Source organism: Eretmochelys imbricata, chromosome 14, assembly GCF_965152235.1.
Source record: "Eretmochelys imbricata isolate rEreImb1 chromosome 14, rEreImb1.hap1, whole genome shotgun sequence".
Lineage (NCBI taxonomy): Eukaryota > Metazoa > Chordata > Testudines > Cheloniidae > Eretmochelys > Eretmochelys imbricata.
The window spans coordinates 39,917,020-39,930,618 of record NC_135585.1 but is presented as its reverse complement, the minus strand read 5'-3'; the positions used below and the strand labels follow the sequence as shown (position 1 = coordinate 39,930,618).

General features: G+C 43.3%; 1 pseudogene; it reads right to left on the bottom strand.

The window, feature by feature from the left end:
- Positions 1 to 2,362: 2,362 nt before the first annotated feature.
- On the bottom strand, positions 2,363 to 3,331 carry LOC144275119 (olfactory receptor 2AP1-like; annotated as a pseudogene).
- Between the last annotated feature and the right edge of the window lie 10,268 nt (positions 3,332 to 13,599).

The following is a 13,599-nucleotide window of genomic DNA, read 5'->3' as shown; positions in this document are numbered from 1 at the left end:
TTATTTGAGCTTCTTAACCCCTTACAGGTAAGGAGGAATTTTAGGCTACCCTTATGGTTATGACACACACCCCTCCAGTCATGGGAGGGAGGGTGGGAAATGAAGCTGTGTGTGTGTGTGTGTGTGTGTGTGTGTGTATGGGGGGGGGGGAGTTAGTTGGTTACAGTTTGTTGTAATAAGCCATAAATCTAGTGTATCTATTCAGTTCATGATTTTAGTGTCTTGCAAAGTTATGAATTTAAGTTCCCAGGCTCATCTTTTGACAGGGTTGTGCAGATTTCTTTTGAGAATGAGGACTTAGAGGTCAGATGTAGAGTGATCGCTTTGTGAAAAGTACCATTAAACAATTACAATCCACACTTGATGGGGATCACATCCTGAAAGAAATCTTTCCTGAACCCCCACTTCTGGCTTTCAAACAACCCCCCATCCTTTCCAAGCTCATCATCAGAAGCAAATTCCACACAGATCAGGATACACCAACTCAAAGCCGCAGCAGACACTGCCAGAACAACAGATGCAAAAGCAGCAGACACATCTCCTCTGCTACGATGAGCAATACTTCCCCCAACACACCTTTCAAGATCCATGGGTCCTATCTGTGCCTATCATGACATGTGGTGTACCTCATCCAGTGAATCAAATGCCCAGACAACAGCTATGTGGGTGAAACCAGACAATCACTATGCTCTCAAATGAACTGACACAGAAAAATGATAAAAGACAAACACTGTATCACCTCTGGGTGAACACTTTTCACCAAGAGATCACTCTATAGCAGTCCCTTGAAATATGTTAACTACTTATGCTAAACAATCTGTTCCACCTTGTATTTAGCTGACACACTGAGTACATTTCCCAGTCCTGAAGAAGAGCTCTTCTGTCTAAGCTTGAGTCTCTCACCAGCAGAAGATGGTCCAATAAAAGATATTACCTCACCCGCCTTGAGTGATGGGATCCCCGGGGTACAACCTGGAGCTGTGGGACTGCTGCGTCCCCTTAAATCTCCAGCCTGGGCTGTCTCTCACAATACTATGCCAGTGACAAGCAGCAAACCCCTCCAGGTGCTGTGATCACTCAGCCATCAGCTTGTGCAGACACACACCCAGTTAAATTGCATGAATGTTCTCTAAGCCAGTCATGTATTATACAGAGAGAGGCACCAGCCAATCACCCCAGCCTTGTACCCTAGAAATATACCATCTTACACCTCTCAAGACTCCCTTGGACAGTGCAAGCTCATTAATTAGTTGGCCCTTGTGAAGCTGAGCTGAGATTCCCCAAGCACTTGAACCAAAAACACACTGTTTTAAGTAAAATATAAAACAGATTTATTAACTACAGAAAGATAGATTTTAAGTGATTATAAGAAGCAGGCATAGAGATCAGAGTTGGTTACATAAGAAATACAAATAAATTTGCAGTCTAAATTCTACAAATGAAGCAAGATTTGAATCAAACAGTTTCTCACCCTAACAGATGTTACAGGCAACTTGCAGTTCTCTATAAACAGGCTGGAATCCCTTCCCAGCTTGGGACCAATCTTCCCCAATTCAAAGTATTTGTCTTCCAGACGATCTTCCAGGTGTTGAGATGGTGGATGAGAGAGGCCAAGTGGTGATGTCATTGACCCTCCTTATACTTTCTCTCCAGGTGCTAGAAAGATCCTTGTTGTGAGGTGGGGTTGGGCAGTACCCATTGTGTACCTGCCCTCTGAGGAGTCTCTGGGAGAGTGGATTCTTCTTGATGGGCCATCAACGCCTGTCTGGCCAGCGATGGGTGCCCCTTTGTTGTTACCGAAAGGCCAGCTGTGCCCATCAACCAACCTCACTATATTTCAATAACACATTTAGCAGTTCTTCATAACATCACATACAATGATAGTACCCACAATTCAACAGGATACTAATGTTCAGCAGATCCAGACTTCTCAAATGATCCCTCCCAAGGCACACTTTGTACCAAACACAGTGATGAATAGGGGAATCCAGGGTGCTATTTTTAAGGTACAGAGGGTCACAGCTTGTCTTTGTAATATTCTGGGACCAACACAGCCACAACAGTGCACGACACTTTTTTTTTTTTTTACAGTTTCCATCTGCAGGTTTTCAGATGTCAGTTGCCAAAAATCAAAACATTTTTCATTTTTCAGGTTTCAGTTATTTTGATGAAAAGTCAAAATCTTCTCTCCCCTCCTCCCCCTGCAAAATTCCAACCATCTGTATCACTCTTAAATTTATGTGTGTGTGTGTGTGTGTGCACAAGCACACACATCTCTTGTACACTGCATTTCTGTATCAGGGCCCACTTAGACCCTCCTTTCACAATAGAAAGCAGATTGATTGATCCTCATTTCATTCAACTAGTCTGACTTCTGTGTGAGGGCCAGACATTTCCTGACAGCTTTTCTCAGGGCCTCCTTGACCTCTCTGTTTCTCAGGGTGTAGATGAGGGGATTGGCCAGGGGAGTCAGGACTGTGTAGCAGACAGAGAACACCTTGTTCAGGGCTCTCAGGTTGCTGGATTTCGGTAGCATGTAGAAAATCATTATGGTCCCGTAGAAAAGTGTTACCACGATGAGGTGAGAGGAGCAAGTGGAAAAGGCCTTTTGCCTCCCGGTGGCGGAAGGGATTCTCAGGATGGTGCTAACGATACAAACATAGGATGTCAAGGTTAATAGAAATGGGGAAACTGCATCTGGGAGGAAAATATATAAAGAACCAGCATCATCTGGCTGGTGTCACTGCAGGAGAGCTTTAGCATTGGGGTGAGATCACAAAAGAAATTGTCCATTACACTGGGGCCACAGAAAATTAATTGTGACATAAAACACATTACTATTTTACAAGGTAGAGATCCACTTATCCAACACCCAGCTGCTAGCTGGAGGCACAACTTGCCATTCATACAGGTTCCATAGTGCAGTGGTTTGCATATGGCTAAATACCGATCATAAGACATCGCTGCCAGGAGAGAACACTCTGTAGTTGTTAGAAAACAAAAGAAAAAAAAACTGTGTCATGCAGCCCCCCACAGAAATGGTTCTGTCCCCAGTCAGAAGACTGGCCAGCATCCTGGGCAGGAAGGCAGAAGTGTAGCAGGTCTCCAGGCAGGACAAGTTCCCCAGGAAGAAGTACATGGGGGTGTGAAGGTGCTGATCAGTCACAACCAGAACAAAGATGAGGATGTTCCCTGCCATGGTCCCAAAATAGATCACTAGAAAAACCAGGAAGAGACGGATCTGCAGTTCAGGGAGATCCCCAAAGCCCAGGAGGATGAATTCTGTCACATCTGTTTGATTTTCCTCATCTCCTTTCTCCATGAGCTGCATCCTGTGATCGTGAAAAGTAATGAACATCGAAAGATTTGGCTGTACCATGAAATTAGATAGATTTCCATCTTTTGATCCCATAAGAGTTCCCACTACAAACTGAGAGCTGGGTTTATATTCTCTCACAACAGAGAAACTTCTTCACTTCAGAGAGATTCCCCCACACCCCAAAGAGCTGTCACCCAGTTAACTTGCCCCTCTTCTGCCCCATACCCCAACTTTTTTCATTAATTGATTCTTAGATTTAAGACCAAAAGGGTCCATTTGGGGATGGAGGTTGGCACAACTGATTAAAAGAGCTTTAAACTAGAAACTTGGGGGAGATGCTCATGTAATCTCCACGCTTGATTCTAAGATTGAGAGGGCGGAAAATCAAGTCAGAAAGGATACTGCAATGGAGAAAGGAGCCACAGTGGGTCGGAGAATGGACATTCAGAGGAAGGATAGTGCTGATACCAGTCAGATAGGTGACACTGGAAGAAGAATAACTGTACCCAATCAGGCAAGGAATGTGGGTGAAGCCAAGCAGCACCAGATAAGATGTTTGTACACCAATGCAAGGAGCCTGGGTGACAAAATGGATTAATTAGAACTACTGGTACTGGAAGTGAAACCAGATATTATAGGGATAACAGAAACATGGTAGAATAATAATCATGACTGGAGTACAGGTATTGATGAGTATGTGCTGTTCAGGAAAGACAGAAATAAAGACAAAGGTGGTGGAGCAGCATTGTATATTAATGATGAGGTAGACTGTAAAGAAATTAGAAGTGATGGAATCGATAAGACAGAGTCTGTTTCGGCTAAAATCACTTTGGGGAAGAAAGCTTCTGGAGGTTCTCCCAGGATAATCTTGGAGTCTGCTAATGACCACCAGGATCCGATATGGATAGAGACCTCTTGTTAATGTTTGTAATGAAACAAATACTACTGTGAATTGTGTGATTAAGGGAGACCTTGATTTCCCACATATAGATTGGAGGACAAGTGCCTCAAAAAGTAATTTTCCCTCTGCTGATACTCACACCTTCTTGTCAACTGTTGGAAATGGGCCACCTTGATTGCATTGGCCTTGTTGGCACGACAACAGTAATTTTCCTTTCCTTGGTATTCACCCCTTCTTGTCAACTATTGAGAATAGGCCACTTTCACCTTAATTGAATTGGCTTGTTAGCACTGACCCCCCACTTGGTAAGGCAACTCCTATCTTTTCATGTGCTAGAATATATATTCTGCTTACTCTATTTTTCACTCCATGCATCTGATGAAGTGGGTTTTAGCTCATGAAAGCTTATGCCTAAATAAATGTGATAGTCTCTAAGGTGCCGCAAGGACTCCTCATTGCCTTGATACCTCCGTCAGAGTTATTATCCTGAAAAAGAAGAGCCAGAGAACCCACTAAGAACTTTGCTATGGCTACTGATTATCACATAGAATGGTGATGTGAAGCAGTAGATAGATAGATAGAAAGATAGATAGATAGATAGATTCCTATTTTAATTACATTGATGTAAACCTAGAGTAACTACAGGAAGGCAAAGGTGAATAGGTGAAGGTGAAATAGGAATAAGGAGATCACAGTGAGGTGAGGTGAGGGAGGCAGGTGGAGACGGCTCTATGCTGGCCCTACTCCGAAGGGAGTCTCAGCACTGTTTTTTAGATCTGAACATACGACACAATTATAAAAGCAAAGCAGATTAAACCTAAAAGCACATGAAGTGAAATAACAACAATTTCACCGAGGTACGAGTCAGAGCAGGTGAGGTGGAGGAGCTGGAGGATTTCACAGAAGAACTGGTCCACCACGTTGCCTCCACAGAAGAATATTGCAAACGTGTTCCTGGTGTGCAATGCAGAGGAGAGAATAACACTGCTCCAGGCACTGGCTGCCATTTGTATTAAAGCTCTCCTGTTCATTACTGTCTCCTAGTGCAATGGTTGGCAGATGGCGATGTATCGATCGTATGCCATGATGGTCAGTAAGGCAAAATTTGCTGAAGCAAAGAATAAGAAAAAAAAAAAAGACTTGGGTGACACATTCAGAATAAGAAATTGATTTTGTGTTCATGAGGGAATTGACCATAGATTTGGGAATGGTGGCAGAGATGGAACCAAAGTCTAGAATGGACAGATTCATCAGGAAGAAGTACATGGGGTTGTGAAGGTTGAGGTCAAGGGCTATGGCTGTGATGATGAGAAGGTTCCCCAGCAGGGATATCAGGTAAAGCGGTAGAAACACCACAAAGATCAAAATCTGCAGCTCCCGAATATCAGAGAATCCCAGGAGAAAGAATTTGATCATGGCGGTTTGCTTGGACATTTTCTTCCTCAGTACACTCTGTGATGTCTGTGGAGGGAAGGAGAAGGACAATGATCAGGATTAGAGTGACAGAGGGAATGGCCCTGTTTCTCCTTTCCCTAATATCTCATTCTGGGAATGTCAAAGGTACATAGAACTCATCACTTACAATGACTAGGTATTGTTAGTGCTCCTCACCTCTGACAATCAATCAGTAATATTATCATACTCATGTAACCTCCTTCATCACTTTACCCAATCTGAGGATTCGGCACAGAGTGTGGCTTGATAAAATGTAGTATGAAGGATGGAACAATCACACTCCAAATCCAACAATTCTTGCAAACAAGGTGCCTCCTTTGCGACCATCACCAAGCTTACCACTTGGGCATGAATCTAATAGACTAAAATGCCAATACAGCCCTGTGTCTTCTATGTCTTCCGTGTAAGTTCTGTACACCCATTTACACCATTTATACTCAGCCAGCAGCAGTGCGGAGCTAGGCCAAGAGCTCTGGGTTCTACTCCCAGTGAGCTCCCATATGTCTTTGAACTGGGTCAGGATAGACAGGCTTTGGCTGCTTGGTTCAACTCTAACCCAGGGTCTAAAGGGGCTCCTCTTTATAAAATATTCTGTGCACTGCCAACATTACTCCTTATTCAATTGTTACCCCCACGCAACTATCCCTTTGAAAGAGAAATCACACAGATGGGATAGAATAAATGGGTTTGAAATCAGGCTCTTATCAGGCAAAATTAATGTTCCCCAATTTATTTAACATTTACTGCTGGTTGGAAATTTTCAGCCAGGTTCTCTTTAATGGGGATTGTTTTTTCAGCTAAACAATACTGCCAGCAACAATATCTTAGAACTTGTCTGCTTCCCTCAAACATTTTGGGTCATCCAGCACCAGGATGTTTTGGTCAATATCTATCTATATATCAGAATCTAGAAGCTAGGGGTACACCTATCTGAGAATCTTTCACCCCCACCCCCAGACCTTCTGAGACTGAACGGACAGAAATAGACTCAAACCTGTTGCTCTCTGCAGATGAACTGTGCGGAGCTGGCTTTGAGTATCACTGGCATTGAAGGACTGATGCTGCGGGAAGGTGATTTATTCATGTCTATTTCCTAAGGGCGAGCGGGACTCACTCCCTGGAGCCCTGCACAGCTCAGCAGCAGAGGCCCAGAGGCAAGTGCAGAGATGCCTAGGTAATAAAGCCAAAAGAGCCACTCTGTCCCTCAAGTCTGAGACCCACATAGTATGAGGCCTATGATGTCCCACAGCATTCCCCGATTCCAGCCCTGCTTCTGTGTTATCTGTGGGCCAGGATCGCAAAGAAGGAGACAGGCACCGACGGGGATTGATCAATGCTCCTAAATGAGCTAGGTGCCTATCATAAAAATAAAAGAAAGGGTAACCACCTTTCCGTATACAGTGCTATAAAATCCCTCTTGGCCAGAGGCAAAACCCTTTCACCTGTAAAGGGTTAAGAAGCTAAGATAACCTCGCTGGCACCTGATCAAAATGACCAATGAGGAGAAAAGATACTTTCAAAGCTGGAGGAGGGGGAAACAAAGGATTCCTCTGTCTGTGTGATGCTTTTGCCGGGAACAGATCAGGAGGGCAGTCTCTGAACTTCTGTTAGTCAGTAAGTAATCTATCTAGAAATGTGTTAGATTTCCTTTTGTCTAATGGCTAGTAAAATAAGCTGTGCTGGATGAAATGGATATTCCTGTTTTTGTGTCTTTTGGTAACTTAAGGTTTTGCCTAGAGGGATGCTCTATGTTTTGAATCTGATTACCCTGTAAGATAGTTACCATCCTGATTTTACAGAGGTGATTCTTTTACCTTTTCTTTCATTAAAATTCTTCTTTTAAGAACCTGATTGCTTTTTCATTGTTCTTAAGATCCAAGGGTTTGGAGAGCTGTTTTGACTGGATACATTTTAAACATGCTGTGTTTTGTTGCTCTGAATAAATAGGCGTATCACACATGGGTTCCTGAAAAACCAAGGGGCTAATTCTCAGCTGGTTTAAATTGTCATCACTCTGTTGAAGTCAATAGATCTCTGAGAATTTACACCAGCTGAGGATCTGGTCCACACTCACGATTATGAAATTAAAACTCACTTTGAATATTCTGTACAAAGGCCCTGATTCTGCAGCCACTTCAGCACATTCTCAACTTTAAACACATGAGTGGCTCCATTGAAGGTTTAAAGAAAAAACTTATACTTAAGTCCCTGTTGGTTATGGGTTAGGGCTATGGATAGGGCTTAAGAATAACACCAAACTGGTGTCAGACACTGACACTGTGCAAGGTACTCTCCTTTCCCAATCAATTAAAGCCCTGCAATTGGTGCACTGGAATTATTCTCCCTTTCTGGGTTCTGGATGATTAACATGAAATAACAGTTTATCCCAAAGCCAGAATCTCTGGGTCTTCGTCTCCAAACTCACCAGTACAGTGTGCCGCTTCCTCACCAACCTCTCCCTCCTGGACGTCCTGCTCACCAGCATGGTCATCCCCATGGTGAGCAATCAGGAGACAAGTTCCTTCCCTTGCTATCATGCCCAGGCCTACTTCAACTTCCTGATGGACTGCATGGAGTTCTTCCTCTTTCGTATCATGTCCTTAGACTTCCAAATGGCCATCTCATACCTCCTGCAATATGTCACTATCGTGAGCAATCGTATCTGCCTCTGACTGGTGGCTGCCTCATGGCAAGGGGTAACATTTGCAAAACCACTTCTGTGGCAAGGTTCCATTTCCAAAAATGCCTTAGTCACTCAGGCCAGATTTTTAAAGGTATTTGGGTGCGTTGTGAGATTTTCAAAAACATCTTATCACTTAATACCCATTGATTTCCATAGGTATTAAGCATCTAGGTTCTTTAGGTAATCCTCCATAGGCACCTAAATACCTTTAAAAATATGGCCGTTTTATATGTAGAAGTGCCAAAGTCACATTTGAAAATAAGACTTTGGTACCTAAATAACTGGGTGGGGGATGATCATTTTACCCAATGGCAGTAAATGGAGGAGAATTTGTGTGCGCATAAGTGTGAGTGTGTGTGTGTGTTTATATAAGAAGAAGAGGGAGAATGTCTAGCGAGACAAGGTAGAGCCAGGTCTACACTGGAAAAGTTTTGCTGATATAGCAATACAGACAAACTCTCCTACTGTAAATGGACTAGTAGTTTTGCTGGTATTGCTTACACTGGTTCTCTGAGAGAAACAAGCCACACCGCAGAAGCATTTGTAAGCTGGTTTAACCATGTTTAGACGAGGGGTTTTACTGGAATAGAAATGTTGCCAAAAAAATCACACTTCCAAGCTGACATTGCTCTGATGGTGAAAGTTTCTAGTGTCGATCTATTCTTTGTGTTTCTTTTTGTGAGATTACATTCTAAGTGCAATGTACTGAGACATTGCTTTCAGTGTGTCTTTGCTAGTCAAGTACGCTGCTTACATGTGTGTTGTTGTCCGTGTACATTATTGTGAGTGTATACCTGAGTTGAAATCAGTGTGCATGTGAGTTTTCTATTCCTGTGTGTGTCCTTGAGAACAGACATGAAGTGAATGTACAATATCATGTGTTTATTACTGAAAAATGTTGTGTAACTTGTGTGTGTGTTGTCAGTGCTTCTTCTGGTGTTCGAGTGTGCATTATTGTTGTGTTTGTGAACACACAACATTGTGTGTTTATTAGTGAAAAAATATTGTGTGACTATGTGTGTGTAGTGAATACATCCGATGAAGTGAGCTGTAGCTCACGAAAGCTTATGTGCAAATAAAATTGTTAGTCTCTAAGGTGCCACAATTACTCATTTTCTTTTTGCGAATACAGACTAACACGGCTGCTACTCTGAAACCTACATGTGTGTTGTGACTGTGGATTATTGTTTGTGTGTTTCTACGTGTACATTATTGTGTATTTATGGGTAACTATTATTTTATGCATGTGTGTGTTTGGAAGTGAACATTAATAAGGACTTACCGCTGAGCCTGGTATCAAAATCAAAAGCTGCTGTCTTCCTGCAGCTCCTCAGCTAGTGCAATTTTAGTCCATTCAAAGGTGATGCCTACAATGCGTCATTTCCTCCCATGCCAAGTCCAGCTCATTTCAGGAGTCCTTCAATGTTTGTATTTTCTGTCTTGTTAATTTTAAAACAAAATTTGCAATAATTATTTTGAGCCACATTTTCAAAAGTCACTTTTATACTGCATCCTGAAAGGACTCCAGAATGGTGCAAAAAAATTCCATATTGGGGCTTTTATTTTTAACGGTGTCTAAGGAAGTTCGTGCAGTCAATAGGAATTCTGTACTTGTTCCAGGCCCAGGTCCTCCAAGGTATTATGCACCCAGCTCTCATGGGACTTGGTTTTTGGTTTTGCCACTGACATACTTGGTGGCTCTGGGCAATAGCCAATACTTGGTGCTTCACAGCAGGTGAAAAATCAACTCATCCAGTGCTGAACATGGAATGTATCTTATTCCTTATGCCCAGAGGCCAGCTCAGAAGAACTCAGTTCCGAGTCAGGCACCACAGTAAATGGCGCCCATGGATGAATTTAATCTGAGAATGACATCAGCCTCATGATAGCCTCGAATGGAAGGAACTGTTAAAACTCAACTCTAGAGATGATCAGGAAAAAAAGTCCAATTATTCACTTCTCTGTCTATCTAAAGTGTCTACATGGCTGCCATGACTGCATTCCATCACAGTGTTTTCCAATGTATAAATTGCAGCGTTCATCAAACAAAATTTTCACAGAAAGTCTTAACTTTCCTTGAACATTTTCTGTTTTTCATTTAAAGAAATGAAAACTGAGAAAACAAATAGTTTTGCCTGAAAATTGTATTTTTAGTTTAATTTAATGTAATGTTTTTGACAGTTTTCAGACAAAAAAGTTCAGTTTTGAGAAATGTTGGGGATTTTCTTTAACAGAAAAACCATAAAATTTTCATGAGGAAACAAAGTTTCCAACCACCTCTGTTTTAACCACTAACTCTTTAATATATTTATCCTCCCCCCAACCCTACAAGCCAGGGCAGTACTATTATGTCCATGTTATAGATGGGAACTGTTGTCTGGACAGAATGACATGCCCCAGATCACACAGGAAACCCATGGCAAAACAAATAGCTGAGCTGGGTCTCTCAGGTTCCAGGTTAGTGTCCAAACTACCTGGACAATTCTTCCTCAGTCATTGCTATCACACTGTCTGGAACGGCTCACAACCATGAGTGCCAATCACAGGTCAGACGGTCAGAACACAGGGCAGACACCCCAAACTGGTGGTATATTCTATAATTAGATTTCACCAAGCCAGTAATAAATGTGAATTCCTGGATCGCTATATTAGTATTACCATGGAGCCACAGACAGTCCCCTAGGATCTCCAGCCAATCTTACCAACCAGTTAAACTGGACTTTGTGTTAAACGTTTATTAAAACAAAAAATCACATTCTATTGGGTTACTCCCAACGCCAAAGGGTCAGTCACTTATCTCAGGTCAATGGGCCTGTACCGGCAGCCACTTCTTACCAGTACACAATGCCAGCCGGTACCGGCCCACTTTCCCCAATGCTCAGCAGAGGCACTGGCTGTGAGTGGGACCCACTGGAATGTCAGCAATGCCAGAATCGCCCCTTTCTCCTGGGCTGGCTGCCCCACACTGTAACCCACTAGACCCCATTCCCCTCCTAGAGCTGGGATAGAACCCAGGAGTCCTGGCAGGGTCTTTCTCTCTCTAAAGACAGGTTTCAGAGTAGCAGCTGTGTTAGTCTGTATTCACAAAGAAAAAGGAGGACTTGTGGCACCTTAGAGACTAACAAATTTATTTGAGCGTAAGCTTTCGTGAGCTACACCTGAAAATACCACTGAATGCATCCAATGAAGTGAGCTGTAGCTCACGAAAGCTTATGCTCAAATAAATTTGTTAGTCTATAAAGTGCCACAGGTCCTCCTTTTCTCTCTAAAGAGTTAGTAACAAAGTAAGAATATACATTACAATTCGAACCAGTTTCCCTAAAGTGATTTTCCAAAAGGTGTCAGACCACGTTAGTATTAGAGCTCAGTGGGTCTAATATTTATTTAATTTTCTTTCTTTTATATATGAAAGTTATTGAGAGGTTAAAGCAGGTAAAATACATGAACAGGTTTGGACAGTCCAAGTTTGTCAGTGCAAAGTGACAGCAGAGATGTGGTGTCTGCTAGTTTTCCATAAGTCTCTCAGGGTTACCAAGATAACTTTGGGGATCTCTGTCTTGCATCTGGAATGTTCCCTGAAAGTGTCCAAACAGCTCAGAGAGACAGAACATCTTCAACATCTTCATAAATGATCTGGAGGATGGTGTGGATTGCACTCTCAGCAAATTTGCGGATGATACTAAACTGGGAGGAGTGGTAGATACGCTGGAGGGGAGGGATAGGATACAGAGGGACCTAGACAAATTGGAGGATTGGGCCAAAAGAAATCTGATGAGGTTCAATAAGGATAAGTGCAGGGTCCTGCACTTAGGACGGAAGAACCCAATGCACCACTACTGACTAGGGACCGAATGGCTAGGCAGCAGTTCTGCGGAAAAGGACCTAGGGGTGACAGTGGACGAGAAGCTGGATATGAGTCAGCAGTGTGCCCTTGTTGCCAAGAAGGCCAATGGCATTTTGGGATGTATAAGTAGGGGCATAGCGAGCAGATCGAGGGACGTGATCGTCCCCCTCTATTCGACATTGGTGAGGCCTCACCTGGAGTACTGTGTCCAGTTTTGGGCCCCACACTACAAGAAGGATGTGGATAAACTGGAAAGAGTCCAGCGAAGGGCAACAAAAATGATTAGGGGTCTAGAACACATGACTTATGAGGAGAGGCTGAGGGAACTGTGATTGTTTAGTCTGCAGAAGAGAAGAATGAGGGGGGATTTGGTAGCTGCTTTCAACTACCTGAGAGGTGGTTCCAGAGAGGATGGTTCTAGACTATTCTCAGTGGTGGAAGAGGACAGGACAAGGAGTAATGGTTTCAAGTTGCAGTGGGGGAGGTTTAGGTTGGATAGTAGGAAAAACTTTTTCACTAGGAGGGTGGTGAAACACTGGAATGCGTTGCCTAGGGAGGTGGTGGAATCTCCTTCCTTAGAAGTTTTTAAGGTCAGGCTTGACAAAGCCCTGGCTGGGATGATTTAATTGGGGATGGGTCCTGCTTTTGAGCAGGGGGTTGGACTAGATGACCTCCTAAGGTCCCTTCCAACCCTGATATTCTATGATTCTATGATTCTATGAACCATTCCCTGGATCCATTCTTATAGCTGTCTTCCCTGGAAAGCAATCTGGCAAGTGTTCCTGTCAGCTCATTGTGAAGTTATTGGCCAAAACACGAGAGTTTTCAGGTGCCTAAGTAGCCCCTGGAATCATGATGAAATTATCCTCCCCACCACCACCAAAATTGGAAATGGTGCCCCTGAGTGCACAGAACCCTACCGTGCTTCCCTCAAGGGAACTGCATTAACAGGCAACTCTGCAAGTGACCCCCATGCCTCTTCAAGTGACCCCCCAGGCCTCTTGATTTCCTTGGCCACATGTATCCTGTCCCTATTCTGGCGGCTAATCCAGAAAAGGAGAGAAAGAGCTCACCACCGCGACCACCTGAGGGATGTGTTGGGCTGAGATCAGCTGGTCAAAGCTGGCAATAGTGACAGAATCTGAGACTTGAAGCTCCGAGAGTGACCTCTTACCTTTCTAGATCTGCCCTTCAATCATACACAGCGATTGTAAAGTTGAATGTGAGAGTAACTAGACCCATTTTAAACCCTTCACCACACAAGACAAAGCCCTTAGGATTCATCATTAACTATTTATTTCTCCTCCCCTGGTTCCCTACAGCTACCAGCCACCTTCAAGCTTTCCCTCTTCTCTTCCAGGCTGTGCTCACTTGATTGCAGGAGCTCAGCGGATGGT